Source organism: Pteropus alecto, unplaced genomic scaffold, assembly GCF_000325575.1.
Source record: "Pteropus alecto unplaced genomic scaffold, ASM32557v1 scaffold209, whole genome shotgun sequence".
Lineage (NCBI taxonomy): Eukaryota > Metazoa > Chordata > Mammalia > Chiroptera > Pteropodidae > Pteropus > Pteropus alecto.
Window position 1 is genome coordinate 175,079 of NW_006443121.1, and position 22,224 is coordinate 197,302.

The following is a 22,224-nucleotide window of genomic DNA, read 5'->3' on the forward strand; positions in this document are numbered from 1 at the left end:
ACAAACTAAGTTAGGGACATGGAAAGGAGAGCCCCAGAAAGAATTTGGACTCACAAATGGATAGCCCTAGATATAGAGTGAGGAGACACCAGGAGGGACATAGAGACCGCCCCCCCAAAAAAAGTGCCCTGCAAAATTGGCGGGACACACAAAAAAAGGTAATTCCAGTAATTTGGGGCAAGTATGTTGAAAAAAGGATTGCAGAAAAGGGGTAAAAATCATGGTGGTGTAAAGAGGGGTTTCTACGCAAGAAACAAAACTGCCTAAAAGTGGGGGAGTCCCAAGCTGCAGGGAGGGGACCCTAGGAGAGAGATAGAATTTCCAATAAGAGTTGTGTTGACATAAGAAATATTCAAACATGTAGAGAATTTTTAAAGGTATTTGAGTTTAGTTGAGCCAAACTGATGACATTGCTGGGGAACAAGATCTCAAATGCTTCTGAGAATGACAGTTTGCAGTTTTTTAATGCATTAGGAATTAAGGAGGGGACATCAGGAAGATTATGTGGAAGGCATGAGAAAGCAAGGCAGGGATTGGATTACAGGATAGTTAAGATTATGTTCTCTCTTGAGGGTTGTTACCCTTCTGAGGAATCTGCAGAAAGAGGCAAAGGTGGGTTGACCTAGATGCACAGAAACAATGGAGAGGGCTTACTTAAGGAAAAGATAAAACTTTTACTAAAGAAGTTATATGCCTGGGGCATGAATACCGACCATGACCTGCTCAGTTAGGAATTTATAATCAGATTACCCTGCGAGATTACTTTCAGTTAGATTTATTACAGTGCCCCCTTTTTGACCCACAGCTGAAACCCAGGTAATTTGGAAATGAAATGCCAGGGGAAAAGATGAACCCCAGAAACTTGAGGACTGTGACTCTAAAATAGTTATAGGACTTCAGAAAATTGTCACAACACTGGAGATTGATTAAAGGTTTTTAAAAAGAGGGGTAAAACACATAGAAGACATAGAGCTTAAGAGACTCAGGACAAGAAGGGGTACCTTATAAAAATGTGGGCTACCAAGGACTTGGAGAAGAAAGCAACTTTAAGAGAGAGGTCAGTACACAGAAAAAGGGTGGATTCCTAGGAAAGAAGAGAGAAGAGTCCCCCAGGGACTTCCAGATGCACAGACCTCAGAACAGTATGGCTATCAAAGAAGGAGCTTTCAGAGAAGAAATTCACCCCAGAAGAGGGCTGAAACCTCAATCTGGCCTCCATGTTTACCTTTTCTGTCTCCTATCAGGCTAGGTTGAGATGTCTGAGTTTAGGGTTATGGTAGATAAGGAAATCTTCAAGGAGGAGTTTGGGATAGGTCACGACACCCAACCTCAGGGTCTTAATTAAAACTTTCCCTTCTCCTACTTCCTCTTTTCCCTTATCTCAGCCACCTACCCTAACCTTAATCCTAAAGGGCTCACAGACCACTATGTTTTGAATGATATTTGAGCATAGGGGCCTCCTTGCTTTTTTCACATTTCTGCTAATTAGCCTGAGGTTTTTTTACCCCCTTCTCTTTTAAGGCTCATTTTATTAGTTTTAGCTATTTCATTCATGTATTAATATTATTATCATTATAATCACTGTTGTCAGCGCACTACCTAAAATATAAACCTACTAAGAGAAGTGAAATCATGTAATAAGACAAAGTAAAAAATGGTATATTATCTAGTTCTGTGTTGAATATAATTCACTTTCCCATCTTATCCTCAGTTTCTTCATTTGAAATTTTCTATGTTATTCTGTGATTCTTTAAATCAGTTTCTGGACAGCACATTTACTCATTTACCTCAGGGCGTCAATTAGGAGAGTCAAGGCAGTTACTGGTACTCAGGGCAGCCTATTCCCCACAGTAGAGTTGCAAGAGCTCCCCAGGTCGTCTCACTGTCAAATCATACTAGCTGTCCTGGCTGGGCCACCAGGGGCTCCTGGGAATCCAGTGTTTGGTGCAGGTGCAAGAAGATTCTATTTTCACATTGGGCTTGGTGGTCTGACAGTCACTGATGCCTCCACCCTGTACTGTCAGTGAGTGAGGCATGTGACTGTTTGATTGCTTATACCTGCTGATCATCACTCAGAAGAAATATGTGTCTTAGAGGCAGACTCTTGGGAAGCCTTGGGCACCCCATTGTCTTCAGTCTTGAGCTCATAGTCAAGAGCCTTTAAGATGGGGCATCAGAGAACCTCAAGGATCTTCAATCAGTATGCCAAGAAAAGATCTCCAAAGGATTACATTGCTCCCACAGAGTGCAATGCCCTCTCAGTCGCTCCCATCCCACAGGAATCCTAATTTATTAAATTGGTCAGCTCAGCCAGAATTTTTCCAGAGGATAGTGGGTAAATTTCATCTCCCCTTGGTCTTTCTCTGCCATACTCAGAATCTCTGCATTATGTGGTAGCTGTCAAGGAATAGGAGCCTCTGTAGGACACTGCATTGCTACTGCTGGCACAAATCCAGAAAGAGAGAGACCCAGAAGGACGATGGGTTGTTGATGAATTTTATTGGGGACCTAAAAGTCTAGAAATTATGTTGGGTAACATTTATAAATTAGCACTACTATTTAGTTTATGGTAAGCACCCTGTGTAAATTATGGACATTCTAAGCTTAACTAGTCCCTAGGCACACTCTTTAGCCACTAATAACCAAGTTTCCACATTCTTCCCCCATGAACACATCCCCTATATCTTCTCAGCCCCAATCAGGGTTAAACACAGAAAATCCCCTGTGTCCCAAGTATCTTTCTCCTTCCCATGCCCTCAGCTGAAATGAGGGATACTTGCTCTAACCAAAGATGCATGAGAAGTGGGAGAATAAACTATCCCTCTCCTTGCCTTTCCCTCCCAAGGAAAATACCCATAAGGGGAAGTAGAGCCCACCCAGCCTTCCTAACTGGAGAGAATAATTAATATTTAGTCTTCAATCCCTCCTACCTCCTTCCCCTACACATCCTACATTTAGCTAGAGTGAGTCCAAACACAACTCCTTCATGGATGTCAAAGCTGGAAGAGAACTACACTGTTCTCCTCATTTTACAGGTGGGAAACTGAGACTCAGAAAGAAGAGATTTTCGCAGTTACACTGTTAGTGATAGAATATTACCATTTCCTTCGTTCTCAGCACCACCCCTCCCACCCAACTCACACAACTCTGAAGATTCTACAGTATTGGAGCAATTCATTCACACTTAAATATTAGGCACTCGATGTGTTTCCCTTACCAGATGGATTACCACTGAAAAGAAAAACTCAGGACAGGGCTATACATAATCAAAGTAATGAACCTACCAGATACCTTCTAGAGTATCTGGTATGTGCTATCAATAATAGCTGAGAGAGATTGGAGTGGGGAAAGTGGAACAGGGTAGAGCGGTAGCGGGGCAAAGGAAAAGGAACATCAACAATGTCTTCATTTTGACTTAGATTTATAAAGCCCATCCAGCTCATGTATGATTCTTCCCCATCACAGACAGCTAACACTGTGTATAAAAACCAAAGCCCTCCTCCTGAAGCCAGCCCTAAGATAGCTACCTCGGACAGGGGCAAAGTGATAAAAGGCCAAGGTAAACACTCACATTATTTTATTTCTCACTTACCACTTAGTAGCCCCAGACCACCCTTGGTTATCTGAAGCTTTTATTGTGGAAGGTGGGGTTTTTCAAGAGGTTTCCATTTTATCACTTTCCTTGGCCTCTGAACTGCATTTTCCTCCCTGGAAAATAGTTCCTTTTTCTCTAAAGTTATGATACTGTGGGCTGCCTACATAGCCTGTCTCACCACACGAGGCTTAGGAGCTAGACAAAGAAATAAGCAATAAGGCTCTTAAGCTTTTGTCTGTTGTTGTTGTTGATGATGATTTTTTTTTATATATAGAGGAAGAGAGGTGGTATGTAGATAGGGGATTTATTTATAGATACTCATTTTTCAAAATCCCCTGTAGGCTCTGAGTTCTGGTCCATCGTACACGTCATCTTGACAATCCTTTACTCTGAGAGCAGGAATAGGGAGGCAAATACATATCTTTATTTCTATAGTGTGACTTCTATGTAAATTATGCAAGCGAGTGGCAGAGTGTGTGTTCACAAATGTATCTATGAGTGTAGTTAAGTTTCACACGTCAGTTGTAAAAGTTCATATGTTCACATTTCAGCTAAAACTAGTACAGTTAACATTGCTGGTTAACTTGGGCATGAATGAAAACAAACTTCCAAGGACTAAAATGTTATAGAACAAAATTCATTTATTCTAATTTCCCTAAATACTACCGAAGGGGTCTGTGTGCACATCAGTCTTGGCAGACATACACACACATCACTAGAGAGGATATTATTGTAGGGACACTACAGCTATTTTCTTGACATGGTGGCTCTTGGAGTAGAAACAAATGCTAAGTTTAAAGACTAGATCCTTGAAAATACCTGGGGCCAATTGGGTGCTTCGGAAGCTTAGTTCTTCTTTTGACTTAAAACAACTCATTGTGTGAGCCTGGGCAGATTTCTTCAATTCTTCAAGTCTGTTTTCCCCATCTGTAAACTTGGGCTAATGACCCTAGCTTTCCTTTCTTCATAGTTTGGGAGTTAGAGAGGCAAAATATCCAACATAATATCTGACAGAGTAGGGGCTCAATATATAGTAATTGCTGTTCTGTGGAGAGCAAGGGCTGTGCTCTGTACTTGTCTTACCATCCCCTGTCCAGCTTCCATTCTGGAGAGGAGCCAACTCCTTGGCCCCAGAGAAGTTCTTGTCGAAATGACTAGGGTGGGTGGTAGGTAGGTAGACTGGTTGGTATAATCATTTTGAGCCCCCTAAGCCCTATCTCTACCAAGTTCAAAGCAAGAAGAATTGGCATCAGCCCATTTGTGCTTGGACCTCTGCCCCAGTGCACATGGAGTGGTGTTATTCCTTTCTGCTTGCTTCCTTATGGTAGTGAGAGCCCTTCTTCAGCATTATCTCCCAGAGCTTCTACTCCTTCTACCTTCTTCCAGACATATGCATTTACCTATCTACAAATTTTATAAAGTTCTTTCACTGGATGTACCAAAAGGTCAATGGCAAGGTCAACCTTCCATGGGTGAAGTGGTAACTGCCTCTCTGCAGTACCAAGTAAGGTTCTGTGACCTAAAACATTATCTTCCTTGATGCTACTGCTATCTTAACTTTATGAGTCCTAGATATTTCAGTGGAAATGACTTTATCAAGGAAAAAGAGGGCATGGTTATGATCTTAGGCAAATTGCTTCTCTTTGCCTCACTTTATTCATTTGAAAAATGGGGTTGATTATTTCATCTTAATTGCCTTTTAAGGTCTTCTGAGAATAAAACGAGACAAAGTATGGTCTTCGTGAACCAAAAAAAGTACAAGCCATATATTCATTCTCAAGTCTAAGAAACAAAAATCAGTCAACACAAATGAGGGGTGGGCTGGGGACAGTCATGTGCCCTGTAATGACATTTCAGTCAATGACAGACCACATATAACATGGTTCCATAAGATTACAATGGAGCTGACATTGTAGCCATCATAAGGTCATCTTAGTGCAACACATTACTCACATGTTTGTGGTGATTCTGGCATAAACAAAGCTACTGTGCTGCCAGTCATATGAAAGCATAGCACATATAATTATGTACAGTACTTAATACTTGATAATGATAGTAAACAACTATGTTACTGACTTATGTATTTACTATACTATACTTTTATTGTTATTTTAGAGTGTACTCTTTCTACTTACAAAAAATTTACTGTAAACAGTATGCCCTGTTATGCTTCTGTAGCCTCATATATCTTGTGTTTACTGAATTACTTGATTTCATCATTTTCTCTTGTGCTTGAATTAATCTTGTGTTGTTTTATAAATTTAGTGTAACCTAAGTGTACAGTGTTTATAAACTACAGTAGTATACAGTAATTGAAGGAGGACCTGATACAAGGACCCCCATATTATGGGACTCATGGTATCCCAGCCTCACCTCTTCTTACCCTATAGCTTGTAACTGCACACAAACTTAATTTCTTTTTCTCCAATTCAAGCTGATTTTGCCTAGATGATGGCATTATGACTCACTTGCTTTTTTTTCCCCACCCTTATCCTCTGTATGCCTGCTTCTTTAATCATTAAGCCTTAGGACATAAGATTAAGATTAACCTAGCCTCAGGTCTAAAACCACAGGGACAATAAGTTTTGGTTGGACTTAACATCTTGGTTTTAGATGTGTTTCAACCCCAGGACCATCAAAGCAAAACTACAACCCCACTAGCCAAGGAACCAGGTCACAGGATCATATGGAATGGTGCCATGGCTGATTTCAGAACTAAACACAATGATCAATTACCTCATTCTTTTTTAATCATCCAATCAGTAGCACCCATAACACCAACTCCCTTAGTTTCCATGATGACTGTTTTTTCCCCTATATAATCTGTGCTTCCAAGATATTCAGGGAGCCAGTCCTTTGAGTGATAGCTCACTTGTGTCTCTAGGACTTGCAATTCTCTAATAAATGCTTATTCTATTTAGCCCATCTCCTGTGTTGATCTTTTGGCTGAGCGGCACAGGCAGTATGTCCCCTGGACTCTGTTGTCCTATGGTTTTGTAATGTCCTAGGCCTTCGCATTTACTCATCACTCACTAACTCACCTAGACCAACTTCTAGTCCTGCAAGCTCCATTCATGGTAAGTGCCCTATATAGATTACTGTATTTTATCTTTTATACTAGATTTTTACTTTACTTTTTCTATGTTTAGATAAGTTTAAATACACAAATACCATTGTGTTATAATTGCCTATAGTATTCAAAACAATAGAATTCTGTATAGGTTTGTAGTCTAGGAGCAATAGGACATACCATTTAGCCTAGATATGTAGTAAGCTATACTACCTAGGTTTGTGTAAGTATACTCTATGATGTTCTCACAATGACAAAATAACTTAACAATGTATTTCTCAGAACATATCCCTGTCATTAAGTGGTGCATGGCTGTAATTTAAATATGAAAGTTAGCATAAGTATTGTTTCTGGTGCCACTAAGAACAACAAGAGGGGGGATGGAACAGAAGGATGGAACTGTGGACATCAGTAAAAGATGTCTAACTTTATCCCCTTAGTATGATCACCACCTGAAATTCAACCACCTGTCCTCTTCTGAATATTTTATTTTTTTTTATTTTTGCTTTTCTTTCTTTTCAGATGATTTCAGCATGGGAGATATGGGGATTAAGGAGTGGGATAGGAGGTAGGGACAAGCAGGGCAAAGCCCTGACAGGCAGTGGGCAGTTCCTTTTTCCAAACTAGAGTGAGGACTGCGCCCCTTACATTTCTGGAGAGACTTCTCTTGTGGTGCCAATGGTTTGAGGGCATAAAACTTTGCTAGCCCAGAACATCTTGGCTTCCAAACCTGTGTCCATGGACAAGAAACTCCAAAATCACCCTCTTTGTCCAGGCCACAAAGCTGGAAGTGGGCCACACAGGCTGCTAGGCTGCTGTCTCTTTTGAGGGAGGTCATCCTACCTCCAGCAAAGTGACTCTCTAGAGGTCAATAGGCATTTGAGAGTGATGGGGTAAGGGTACAGGTAGAAGAGATCCATGTTTTTTTTCTGAAGACAAAAGAACAACTGGGGTGTGTGGTTGTGAGCCAGTTTGCCTCTAAGTCTGTCTAATTTTTTCCCATCCTCTTTTGGAGAAGTGCCACCTCTTTAGGGATAGATTTGGGAGCCAGCTGATAAGATTGGAGAGAGTCAGAAGCTGCAGACCCAATCCTCTCTGATGCTGCTCACAAGCCAAGTGACCTGAGTCTAGGGTCCCCAACTGGGCTCTGGGCCCCCTCAACCTGCCTCACAGGATTGTAGTAAGGATGCCATGAGATTATGTATCCAACACAGAAGAGTGCTCAACAAATGTCTCATGAACAGATTCATATATATGATGGTGCTTTGCAAACTATAAAGCTCCATGACAAATGGTAAAGAGAGTCAGGACATTCTGTAGTGCAGCCACATAAAGGAAGTGATTTTTCCCACCTGTTCTCACTCCTAACTCAAGATTGGGGCATGGGAGAAAAATGGAAAGACAAGAAGAAGTTGGAAATGTTAAATGAAGGAGTAAGAGAACAATAAATAAAAGAAGGACCTAGGGCCAGATGACTCTCCCAAGGCCAATGTGTATTTAAGAGTGGCAATGAGGATACAGGCAGGAAGGACTCGGAGCTCTTTCTAGGAACAAAAGAACAGAGTTCAAGTGGAGCTTAGATATTTACTTCAAGCACCCAGCTCTTTTTTACACATCTCCAGTTATGGGTCACTGTTGTTTTCTTGAGGCAGCTTGTTCTAATCATAACCAGCTCTATTAGAAAGTACTTTCTTTTATTAAGCTGATATCTTTTTCCCTAGAGCTTTAAGTTCTACCCCTTGATGTCATATAGAAAAGAGCTAATGCCTTGATACCAGGTGAGCATTCAATAAGTATCTGTTGACTGATATATAGGCAGATGCTAGAGAGGAGTAGATTATTTCCTTTTGTATTTGCAGAGCCAGTCAGCACAGATTTACTGAAGGCTCAATAAGTATGTGTTGAGTAATTGAATGACCATCCTAGAATAGGCATGACTGCTACAAACTCTGAAATGGGCTGAAATGGTCCCTTAAAGACCATCTGAATCTATCAATCTTCCTCTCAAGTAACTCTAAGCCATCCCATAAGATTCAGAGTCTTCAGCATAACCACCTGTTTGTTCAGTAACTTTGTGGCCAAACTGCAATCTTATAGTGGCAAGAATAAGCTCCTTTTGATCCACCCTCATTCACTTCCACATTCCAAGGCTGATGGAAGGCAAAATGCAATAAGAACCAACAGTCTAGAGTGGAAAATAAAACTTAAATCCAATATGTGACAAATGCTCAAGTAGAGGTTACTATGGGAGCATAGAGGCAGGAGTATTTGAGTTCACCTGGCTGGGAGGAGCTATGGGAGGAGAATCTAAAGCTGAATCTTGAAAGATAAAAGAGCTTTGTAAATAAATGAGGTGGGAAGAGTGGGTGTAAAGGGAGCAGGCCATCCAGAAAGATTGAACTTCATGAGTCCTGAACACATATTCATGAGAAATGGCAGGAATTTACAAAATGGCTCAAGGCTTCCTAAATGGGGTTCCACAATTTGGATGAGGGAGGAGAAAATGATCACTCCTGATTCAGTTTGATTTTGAAGGTGACCCAGAGTTTGGCAAGAAGTTGGACCATGCAGAAGCTAAGCAGGGTCAGGCATGGTTAGTACTTGGATGAGAGACCACCTAGGAAGACCAGGTGCTGTAGGTATAAAAAATAATAATAAGGAATTGTAAGCTGACAAGGTCCTTGCAATCTATGAGGTCAACCAAGGGTTGCGTAGCCTAAAAAATAAAATTAAAAAAAAATAATAGTAAGTTGGACCATGATTAATTATCATAGCTATTCTGATTAGCACTGTTCATCTTCACCCCTCTCATCTCACCTGTCACCATCACAATCACTGCTGACATTATCACCACTGTCAGAACTGTCATCACTGCTACCTGAGGAATCACCTTAATTACCACCATTTTGGTGCACCATTACGTTGCTCATGCCCTTTACCATAGATGCCCACTTTCTCTCTTGTCATAGCCCTCTAAGCCACTGTTTTTCTAATACCCCAGGAGGCTGAGAAAAATGTTCTATCCTGGTAGTTCCTAGGGATGCAACCCAAAATAGCTAACTACAAGCCAAAATTTCTTTGAAATTTTATGTTGTGTTTTAAATATTCATGCAAGTTTTTTTCTTTGATATAGTCATGTTTGTTTTAAGATAAAAGCAATGCCATTTTAAATTGTCTATTTTTTCCTCCTCAAATCTATTAGTAAAACCGATCTGCACTTTGAGTAGTTTGTATTCATTTATAATACTTATTTTATGCATGTATATATAATATATGTGTATATATTATATATGTGTGTATGTGTGTGTGTGTGTGTGTGTATGTTTATGTGTATGTATCTCAGTTTGACAATTATCAGAGTCAACAGAGCATAACGGTTAAGAGTGTGGGTCTTAATGTCAAAGAGCCTGGGTTTGAATCCTATTGTACTATGGTATGACCTTGGGAAAATTACTTAATGTCTCTCATTCTGTTTTCTCATCTATAAAACAGAACAAATAACAGTACCTATCATGTAGGATTGCTGTGAGAAAGCAATGAGTTAGTGCACGTAAAGTGCTTAACACAATGTCTGGCACATAATATGTGCCCAATATATTTTTTAGACCATGACTGAGCCAATTTAGCCTTTACAGAGCACTTATTCTATGCCAGCCACAGTGATAGGTTATTCTGTCATGGGAGAAAGATGGAGTCACATGGGCCCAAACTTTAAATAGCTCACACCTGGTGAAGTAGGACATGGGGTGAGGCAGGGCTCATTACAAAGTATGAAACAAAATGCAATTAATCAATTTCATAAGAAAGAAAAAAATCAAGTTGTGTCATGGAAAATTTAGCATTTAATAAAGATCTTGAAAGACAATAGGACAAAGGCAGAAGTGTACTAGATTGAAAGAATTCCATAGGCAAAAGGACAGAAGTGGGAAAATACAAGACACACTGAAGAAATGGGTGCTACAATTTGATTGGAGCATGGGATTTTGGGAATAAGGAAGATTGACCTGCAAAATAAAGACCTATGTGTAGAAAAGAAAATACTAGAAAGAGAATTCAACAATATATTAAAAGTGATTGAGTTTGAGCATTGGTACTCTAAGTAATTTCTCTTTTATATTCTTCAGAATAAGCATGCATCACCTTTATACAAAACAAAATCATTTTTATTTTTTATTTTATTTTTAGTTATAGTTGGCATACAATATTATATTAGTTTCATCTGTATAACAGTGATTCAGCATTTATATACTTTTTGAAGTGATCACCATAATAAGTCTAGTAACCATCCATCACTGTACATAGTTATTATATTATTGCCCATCTTTAGCCCTTTCCACAAGAATCTCAGACCAAGGCCAGTGCTAGTGTCTTACATCCCACCCCAGCTACTTGGACTTTCTGTTCCTCGGTGTCCTTAACAGTAAAATGGAAATAGTAATATGATTTCACAGGGTTGAGGAGATGATTACATGTGTTAATCTAAGTACCTACTGCATTATATTAACTATTATCATTATCATCATCAATATTATAGCAAGTAGGACTTAATAAGTCTGAGCTAAATTTTGAGACTCAAGGCTCAAGGGATATCTGAGGATGGAATGCTACTTTAAGGAAGATACAACCTCTCAAACCAGAAGAAAGATATTTTTTCTAGGCCTTAAGAGTGGCAAAATATCTCACAAGAAAGGATTCAACATCTCTTTGCAGCATCTACTACATTTTCTCATGGGCAAATAACTAATACCTGACTAGAGAGTGGAGGAGAGAAGAGCAAAAAGATCACCAGATTTGACCCTGGCACCACCCCTGACAAGGTGGGATCCTAATCTGTCCAGGCCTCAGTTTTTACAGCTATAGTATAGAATAATGATACCAACTTTACTGGGCTGTGAAGAGTATCATAGGATATAACAGAGGTGAAATGGTTTTCAACTATAATGCATGTTCCAAAAAAAAAAAAATCTTAATGAGGACAGAAATGAACTACAAGAAGGATTTAAGCCATACTTAAAGAAGAACTTCCTGGTAGCTCAGGGTCGTCTACCATTGCAGTGGGTTAGGAGGAGTGGATAAAAAGAGACACTGAAAGCCTTCATAATCAGAAGCCATTCTACTCTGGCTGGCTTGGCGCTAGTATAATCTTTTTTCTCAACAAGAGAAAGGTCTAATTTCTGACCATTTCTTCACACTATCGATCCAAGCTCTCTTTGGTTGCTAGATAGCCTATTACTGTGAGTGTTACACCCAGTTCTGTTTGTGATAAACCTAACAGGTTCCCCCTTTCCTTTATTCCTTCCTTCTTTCTTTCCTCCTTCCCTCCCTCCCTTCCTTTCTTCCTTCCTTCCTTCTTCCTTCCCTCTCTCCCTCATTTTCACCTTCTCCCTTTCCTTCTCTCTCTTCCTTTCTTTGTAAACTTTTTTTATTCCCTGACTGACATCAACTATTGCAGTGCTGTGTGGAAAACTATAAAAGCCAGTCACCTCTCCCCGTCCTCAATCTCTCCTTCTTGCCCTGTCCCAACACTCTTCACATCCCTTCATTCCATTCCCTAGGTCCCTATGTTGGGAAGATGGGTTAAACTTTGGTGGTGATTTCAGATTTGAAGTTTTATTGAACCCATCCAGGGAATGGGGGGGCATCACACTCAGCGCTCTAGCTCCAAACAAACTGCACAGACTTCAGCGAGGCTGAAATTTTCCTTGAAGGTAAAGGGGATTCACACACTTTTAGGACTCTGGTGTGAGAGGGAATGGGAAGGTACGGGCTTTCAATGGCCTTTAGTCCTGGCAGGAGGAAGTAGCAAAAAAATTAGTTTCTGGTACTGTTGAAAGGCCATGAGCATGCTAGGTGACTTTGAAACAAATTGCTTATCCTCTCAGCTTCTTATTTAATAAAAATTTCCTAGATTTCAGAAAAATATGTTTTCCCCTTACCTTCAGAAATCGAGCTAGTTTTTGTTTTTCTCCTTTGGGTACATCTAGAAACATTGAACTTCAACATTCTATGCCTTTTAGGGAAGGGAAAAGGGATAAGAGGAATAAATAATAATGTTTTTTGAGTACCTACAATATTCTGATGAGTTCATAGGATTATTATTGGTCTTATTATACAGAAGAGGAAATGGAGGTTGTGAGAGATGAAATGACCTCTCCAAGATCACATACTAAGTACAGAGATGAAATTGATACTCAGAGCTGCCTGATTTGCCATCCCAATGATCAGTGGTCAAAATAAAAACTGGCATCACAAATAGCTGTTCTGACCACTAGATGCAAGTAATTTTGTATGCGACTTTGGTCAAGTCACTTCCCCTCTCAGCTTATCTTCCTCATCTGTATAACAGAGGTTGAATGGGGTGGGATTGAGGAGGGGAAGAAGTGTTTGGCCTTTGATATCAAAGATCTTGTGGTGCACTGGCATTTTTTAAGTCTTGAGTGTTATGAATATGCTCTCCACAGTCAGGTCCTTTGTGATGCTTGATGTTGAAGGAGATGGGCATTGAGAAATGTCATCTACCAGGAAGACAAATGGTTTCTTTTTCTCCAGGCATCCAGGCTAAGAACAGGGCATCAGTCAGGCCAGAGAGTGAATGTATAGTTCTGGTAGAGACAGGTGGGGAACTGCACAGTAAGGAGCATCAATCATGGGGCAAACAACCTATTTACATTTTCCCTCTCAAAATGTCTTCTTTCAGGCAGCATTTCCAAAAATGTTCTAATCTTTGCAATCACTTGGAATGAGAGTTCTTTAAATTACAGATAGCCAGGCATCTCCCTTAAATGTTCTGAGCCAATAGTTTTGGGCTGGGATTAATTTCCCCAACCCTGGATGGTCCCTTGTATGTGGTACATACCTTCTTCCACTGGGTATTCAGCTGAGACTAACTTCTATCAAAAGGGATATTAATTAATAAATCCTAAATAAAAGAAAGGAAATCAGTACCGAAATCATGAACAGGAAAAAACAGTCAAGTTTCCTAAATGTAGGGTTCTAAAGTTACATATTTTAATAAAAACTTTCTGAGCCCTCAACCTACTTTTGCCCAATTTGCTTATCTCCTTCTCCATCAAGAGGTAGAGATAACCTTCCTGGCACTTTTCCTCTGAATTCCAAGTTAGTCTAGTGCACATGGCAAGCTCTACTTTATTTCCCACTTTACAAGAATAGTCCTTTTCTAAGACCAACTCAAAAAGATCTACTTAAAACCTTCCAGACCTCAGGGCCCTTCCTGAAACTTCTGCTTTCAGGTCTGATGACAAGTTCTAATTCACTGGTGATTTAGTTCTGGTGATTGATACTCTTGAAGCCTTCCAAGCTTAGGTATATGTCGCCCCCACCTTTGAAAACTTCTTGGAATTCTGATAACCACCAGCTCCATCATCAACCCAAAGGATCTTCCCAGAGTCCATAGAACTCACAATATAATCATCTTGGAGAAATTGATCTGTTCATTAATTCAGCATATATTTTTGAATACCTGCTATGTACCAAGAAGTATGTTAAATGTTAGGTATACAGTAGTGAACAAGATAAACAAAGACCCTGACCTCAAGGAGTCTATAATCTCTGATCATGAAACACTTAATTTCATATTATCAAGTTTATCAACTTGTTTGTCTTTTGGTTTATGTTTTTGTGATTTTATTTAGGAAGATCTTTCTTGCCCTTAGGTCACAAAGATATTCTCCTACTATTTTATTAATTTTATAGGTCATTATTAACTTTACAGGTTTAATATTTAATATTTAGACATTTAATCCACTTAGTGTCCATCCTTGTATGTAATGTTAGCTAGGGATTCAGTTATATTTTTCTTAATACAGTGAGCCAGTTTTTCTAACATTATCTACAAAATAATTCATTCTCCATGCATTACTTTGTATTACAAACTTTATTGTATATTGGGTTTCCATTTATACATAAATCTATTCCTGAGTGTTCTCTTCTATTCTATTGGTCTATCTCTATGCTCTTGAGCCAATACTACACTATTTATATTCTATGCCTTTGTAGTACATTGTTGTATTTAGTAAGATGAGCTTCATGTCCTTAACTATTTTGTTTTTTAGTTTGATTTACTTATTAATGAAACTTTATTCTCCACATAAATTTTAGAGTACATCTGTTGAGTTTCTCACAAAATGTAACTGGAATTTTCACAGTCATTTTATTGATTTGTAGATTAATTTGAGGATAATTTGGGATGAATTGGGAGGTTATAGATGTTTATTTTTAATTGCCTTCTACTGTCCTTTATTAGAGTGTTATAGATTTTAAAACAGAGGTTTTTAAGTTAAGTCTTAGATGTTGCAAGTTTTGTCAGTATTGTAAGTAGTATTTTTATTACATGTTGGGTTAGTTATTGCAGGCATAGAGAAATGTTATTGTTTTTTTTTTTTAGGTTGATTTTGTAGCTGGAAAATTTACTGAATTATTTTATTAGTTCTAATAGCATGTCTGCTGATTTTGATAGTTTTTCTAATAAAATGATTATATTTATTACAAAGATGACATTTTATTTATTCCTTTCCAATTCTTTTACTTCTTATTGCTTTTCCTTCTACTATTAGCCAGGATTCCTAGTGGCATGTTAAACATTCTGAGTAATAGTGAACCTTCTTATCTTATTTATTCTCTTCAAGAGAATATGTCTACTAAAGTTTATCTATTAAGTGGCTTTTAGTGTATAGCCTTTATCAAGTTAAGGAAGTTTCTTTCTATTCCTGGTTTACTAAGGACTTTTTTTTATTATAAATAGGTGCTGAACCATCTCAAATGCTTTTTTCTGCATCTATTGTGATTATGGCATATATTTTCTCTATTAATATGGTGTAATACATTTTTAGATTTTTAGATGTGAAACTATCTGTGTACTCCATGGTTAAATCCTACTTGATCATGATGTACTTTTTAAGATGCCATTGGACTTGGTTAACTAATATGTTGTCTAGGATTTTTGCTCATACGTTTACAAGTGAAATGAGCCTGTAACTCTCTTTTCTCATTTTCCCCCTTTCTTATAGATTCAAGATCGTTCAAGCCTTATAAGAGACCTGGGAATCTTTATAAGTCTTTTTTAATTTTCTGGAAAAAAAATGTATACAATAGAAATCAACTGACCCTTAAAATGTTGGTAGAACTTACTTCAGTCTGGAACTAGGATATTTTGTGGAGGAGGGGAGTTTGACAACCATTTTAATTTATTTAATGTTATTGATCTAACTTACCTATGTCTCCTTCACCTATTATTGCATGTTATGTTATTATAAAAATGTCTATTTTAGTTGTTATAAAAAATTATCAGCATACTGTTTGTAATACAGTTTTTATTTTTAATTTTATTTATTTTTTTCAATTACAGTTGACATTCAATATTATTTAATATTACTTTTAGGTGAACAGCATAATGGTTAGACATTGACATAATTTATGAAGTGATCTCTTCAATTAGTCTAGCACCCACCTGGTACTACACATAGTTATTACAATACAATTGACAATATGCTGTACTTTACATCCTCATGACTATTTTGTAACTACTAATTTGTATTTCTTAATCCCTTCACTTTTTCACTCAGCCCCCAAACCTTCCTTCTATCTGGCAACCATAAAAAATGTTTTCTGTAGCTATTAGTCTGTTTCTGTTTTGTTTGTTCATTTTTTTGTTCTTTAGATTTCACATATAAGTGATATCATATGGCATTTGTCTTTCTCCATCTGACTAAGAAAGAAACAGTCCAGGATTTCTGGTCAAGATGGCAGAGTAGGTGAACTCTGCTTGCCTCCTCTCATGACCAAATACAAATTACAACTAAATTACAGAACAATCATCATTGATAATTGCCTGAAGTCTGGCTAAACAGAAGTCCTACAACTAAAGACATACAGATGAAGCCACCTTCAGACTGGTAGGAGGGATGGAGACATGGAATGGACTGGTCCAGCAATTGCATGTGGCAGTTAAAAGTTAGGAGGGATATCTTGGCTGTAGAGGTCCCCCTGGAGAAGCAAAGAGTTCCAACCCCATACCAGAATACCCAGCCCAGGGTTCCAGTGTCAGGAAGAGAAGTCCCCAAATTCTGGCTGTGAAAACCAGCTAAGATTGTGGCTGAGTAAGACTTATTTACAGACGAACTCACTTGTTCTGAGTTCCAGCACTAGGTAAGCAGCTTGAAAGGCAACAGGAACATATATGAAAGAACTGAAGTATCTGGCTTCAGGGTGAGGGCTGGAGGGGCAGCTTTCTCTCAGACAGAGTGCTGGCAGAGGGTATTGTTCCTTTATTGAGACCTTCCCCACCAACAAGAAGGTAGTCAAAATGAGGAGACAAAGAAACATGTCCCAAATAAAACAACAGAACAAAGTTCCAGAAAAATAACTAAATAAGCTTGAGATAAGCCATCTACCAGATGCACTGATTAAAAAGATGCCCAATGATCTCAATTAGAATGTCAATAAAGAGATAAGAAACATAAAAACAGACAGAAAACATTAAAAAACAGAAATGAAGAATGCAATACCTGAAATGAAGAATACATTAGAGGGAATCAATAGTAGATCAGATGCAGTAGAGGACTGAATCAGCAATTTAGAAGATAGGGTATCAGGAAACACCCAGTCAGAACAGCAACAAAGAAAAAGAATCCAAAAAAATGAGGGTAGTTTAAGGGGCTTCTGGGACAACATCAATTATACCAACTTTCACATCATAGGGGTAATAGAAGGAGGAGAGAGAGAGCAAGAAATTAAAAACCTATTTGAAGATATAATAATGAAAAACTTTCCTAACATGGTGAAGGAAATAGACTTGTATGTAAGCCCAGGAAGCACAGAGAGTTCCAAACAAGATTAACCCAAAGAGGCCCGCATCAAGACAAATCATAATTAAAATGCCAAAGGTTAAAGACAAAGAGAGAATCTTAAAAGCAGCAAAAGAAAGGCACCTAGTTACCTTCATGGGAGTGCCCAAAAGACTGACAATTGATTTCTCAACAGAAACTTTGCAGGCCAGAAGGGATTGGCATGAAATATTCAAAGTAATGAAAAGCCGGGACCTACAACCAAGATTACTCTACCCATCAAAGCTATCATTTAGACTTGAAAAATAGATGAAGAGCTTCTCAGACAAGAAAAAGCTAAATGAGTTCATCAACACCAAACCAGTATTACAGGTAATGTTAGAGAGACTTCTTTAAGAACAAGAGGAATACGAGGTCAAAAATATAAATAATAAAGTGGCAATAACTACATATCTATCAACAATTATGTTAGATGTAGATGGAGTAAATGTTCCAATCAGAAGATAGGGTGACTAAATGGGTAAGAAAATAAGATACTTACACATGCTACATTCAAGAGACTTCAGAACAAAAGACACACACTGACTGAAAGTAAAGGGATAAAAAAATATATTTCATGAAAATGGAATAAAAAAACTGAGGTAGCAATACTATAGCAAACAAAACAGACTTTAAAACAAAGGCTATAACAAGAGAAAAAGAAGGACCCAGTAATCTCACTTCTTGGTATTTATTCAAAGAAAGCCAACTCTACTTCAAAGGGTCATGTGCATCCATATGTTCATTACAGTATTATTTACAATAATCAAAATATGACAGCAACCTGGGTTTTCATCAATGGATAAATGGATCAAGAAGATATGGTACATATATACAATGGAATATTACTCAGACATAAAAAATGAATAAAATCTTTCCATCTGCAACAACATGAATGGACCTAAAGAGTATTGTGCTGAGTGGAGTAAGTCAGACATAGAAAGACAAATGTTATATGATTTTACTTGTATGTGGAATCTGAAGAATAGAATAAATGAACAAAACAGAGACAGACTTATATATACAGAGAACATTTTGATGATTGCCAGATAGGAAAGGGGATGAGACGTGGGTGAAAAAGGGGAAGAGATTAAGAAGTACAAATTGGTAGTTACAAAATAGTCATGGGGATGTAAAGTACAACATAGGGAATATAGTCAATAATACTGAGCTTCCCCTATACTTGCCACTGATAGGCCTGCCTCACCACTTGCTCTCCTTACCACTGCCTTACAGAAATACTGTGATTACATGAATTCCTTCACCAGATTAAGCCAGTGTCAGGGTACTGGATCCTTGTTTCACTCAGGCTTATGCCAAAGATATAAAATTTTGCAGAGGCCAGAGTCTTAACACTTCAAGGTGCAGACCTTTTAGCCAATGCTGTAGCCATTATTATGGGGCCCATGAGAGGAACAGTGATTATTTAACAGAGTTGAGGAAGTCTCAAAGTAGGAAAAGATGGTGTGACCATTGCAAAGTCTATTGACTTAACAGAAAGATAAAAAATATATTGGCATTAAACTTGTTCAAGATGTTGCCAGTAATACAAATGAAGAAGCTTGGGATTGCACCACAACTGCTACTATACTGGCTTACTCTATTGCCAAGGAAGGCTTTAAGAAGTTTAGCAAAGATCCTAATCCAGTGGAAATCAGGAAAGGTGTATCATTAGCTGTTGATGCTGTAATTGCTGAAGTTAAGAAGCAGTCTAATTCCGTGAGAATCCCTGAAGAAGTTGCTCATGGTGCTACAATTTCTGCAAATGGAGACAAATAAATTAGCAACATCATTTCTGATGCAATGAAAAAGGTTGGAAGAAAGGGCATCATCACAAGAAAGGATGGAAAAACACTGAATGATGAGTTAGAAATTATTTAAGGTATGAAGTTTGATTGAAGTTATATTTCTCCACACTTTATTTAATACATTGAAAGGTTAGAAATGTGAATTTCAAGATGCCTATGTTCTATTGAATGAAAAGAAAATTTCTAGGGTCCAGTCCATGTACCAGCTTTTGAAATTGCCAATGCCCACTGTAAGCCTTTGGTCATAATTGCTGAAGATGCTGATGGACAAGCTCTAAGTACATTCATTTTGAATAGGTTAAAATTTGGTCTTCAGGCTGTAGTGGTCAAAGCTCCAGGTTTTGGTCACAATAGAAAGAACTAGCTTAAAGACATGGCTATTGCTACTGGTGGTGCAGTGTTTGGAAAAAGATTAACTCTAAATTTTGAAGATATTCAGCCTCATGACTTTGAAAAGTTGGAGGTCATTGTGACCAACAATTCTTGAAAGGAAGAGGTGACAAGGTTCAAATTGAAAAAAAAAATGTATTCAAGAAAATCATTGAGCAGTAATATATCACAACCAGTGAATATGAAAAGGAAAAACTAAATGAATATCTGGAAAAACTCTCAAATGGAGTAGCTGTGCTAAAGGTTGGTGAGACAAGTGATGTTGAAGTGAATGAAAATAAAGACAGAGTAACACATGCCTTCGATGCTACACTATTGAAGAAGGCATTGTTCTGGAAGGGAGTTGTACCCTGCTTTGATGCATTCCAGCCTTGGACTCATTAACCTCAACTAATGAGGATCAAAAAATTGTATAGAAATTACTTTTTTAAAACACTCAAAGTTCCTTCAATGACCACTGCTTAGAATGCAGGTGTTGAGTGATTGTTAATAGTTGAGAAAGTTATGCAAAGTTCCTCAGAAGTTGGTTATGATGCTATTCTTGGAGACTTTGTGAGTATGGTTGAAAAAAGAATCATTGATCCAACTAAGGTTGTAAGAACTTCTTTATTAGATACTGCTGGAATGGCCTCTCTGTTAACTATAGCAGAAGTTGAAATTCCTAAAGAGGAGAAAAACCTGGAATGGGTGAAATCAGTGGACTGGGAGGTGATATGGGAGGTGGCGTATTCTAATTCTTAGAATAGTGATTTATTGTTATTAATGAGAACTATAAAAGAAAAATAAAGGCAGTGCTCCTCATCTATAACTTCAGATAAGTCAGTTGAAGGAAATGACTAACGAAAAGGCTGGCTGGTGTTTAAGAAAATCACTATAGCCATCAGTCACTGGTTTCAGTTGACAACATATAATGGTTTACTGCTGTCATTGTCCATGCCTATGGATAATTTATTTTGTATTTTTTAATAAAAAGACACTTGTGCATTCCTGATAATACTAAAAAAATAATACTGAGCTGCCTTTCTAATGATATTTTTCTACTATCCTGGCCTTTCATCTCTTGGGTCCCTTTGGGCAGAGAGGCATGAATGGAAAGGGCTCTATGTGTTCCTATTGGGAACTACAGGCAGCAGCTAATGGAACAGTGATGTTAGGATATCAGCCGCTGATACTCAACCCTAGTACCTCACTGTTATTCACAACTGGAATAACTGACACTGGGGGTAGGGCAGGTTAGGGAGTTCATCTTCTCACACATAAATATGTCTGCATAGGTACACACTAAGGCAAGCATAGACTTCGTAAGGAAGGGTGTATGAGCCACTAAGACCCATGATCACTTGAGCTATGCCTAATAGTGGGTTTGTAAATTTGCCTTCTCAACTGTACACTTGAAACTAATTAAAATTTTTAAAAAATGAAGAAAAAGTAAGACCTAATTATATTCTTTCCATGAGGAACTCACTTAAAGATTAAGACACAAATAAGTTGACTTGGTCTGTTGAGGCTGCTATAACAGAACTAGAGCTATGAAACATATAAACTAAAACCTAATGAACCAAAAAGGAGAAATAGGCAAATATACAATTACATTTGTTATTTTCAACACCTCTCTGTTCAAAATTAGTAGTACAAACAGATAGAATATCCTTAAGGATATAGAAGACTTGAATACCACTATCAACCAGAATTTATTTAATTCACGTTTATAGAACAATCCACACAACAACAAACATATATTCTCTTCAAGTGCACAGAGAACATTTTCCAAAATGGACCATATTTCAGGCCATAAACAAGTTTAGTAAGTATAAAAATTTTTAATTATCGAAAGTATGCTATCTGACAACAGGATTAATTTTTAAATTATAAGAGAAAAACATCAGAAAAATCCCCAAATATTTGGAAACATTTTGAAATATTTGGAAACTGTTTACTACTTTGAAATAAGTCTTGAATGAAAGAGAAAATAAAAACATAAATTCGAAGTATTTTGAACTGAGACAAAATAAAAACACAACATATCAAAACTTGTGAAATGTTGCAGAAATTGTGCTCAGAGGGGAATTTTTAGCTCTAACTGGCATTATTAGAAGAAAAAAAAAAAGAACTCAAATCAATAACATAAGTTTCTAACTTAAAAGGATAAACAAGGGAAAAAAGCAAGGGTCAACTGTATTTTCAACCCACTGTTGGTAATCAGTAGTTATATGAGGATATTTGACTGTGCTGGGGTCAGCACTAATAAAGCCTGTGTTGTTCAAAGGTCAACTGTAAATTCAAAACAAGTGAAAGCAAAAAAAAAATCGTAAATATAAAGGCAAAAATCAATAAAATTAAAAACAAAAAATAGATAAAATTATTGAAAACAAATACATCAATATCTTTGGTAAACTTATAGTAAGATTCAAGAAAAAGAAAGAGAAGACATAAACTACCAATATTAGGAATGAAAGAGAGGGCAGCACTACAAATCCCAAAAACATACAATGAAATACTACTCAGACATAAAAAAAGATG

At 37.7% G+C, this 22,224-nt stretch overlaps 1 pseudogene; it reads left to right on the top strand.

Annotated features, from left to right (window-relative positions):
* The window catches only part of LOC102880706, a 59,327-nt pseudogene extending 38,889 nt beyond the window's left edge, over positions 1-20,438 (top strand).
* Positions 20,439-22,224: the final 1,786 nt, after the last annotated feature.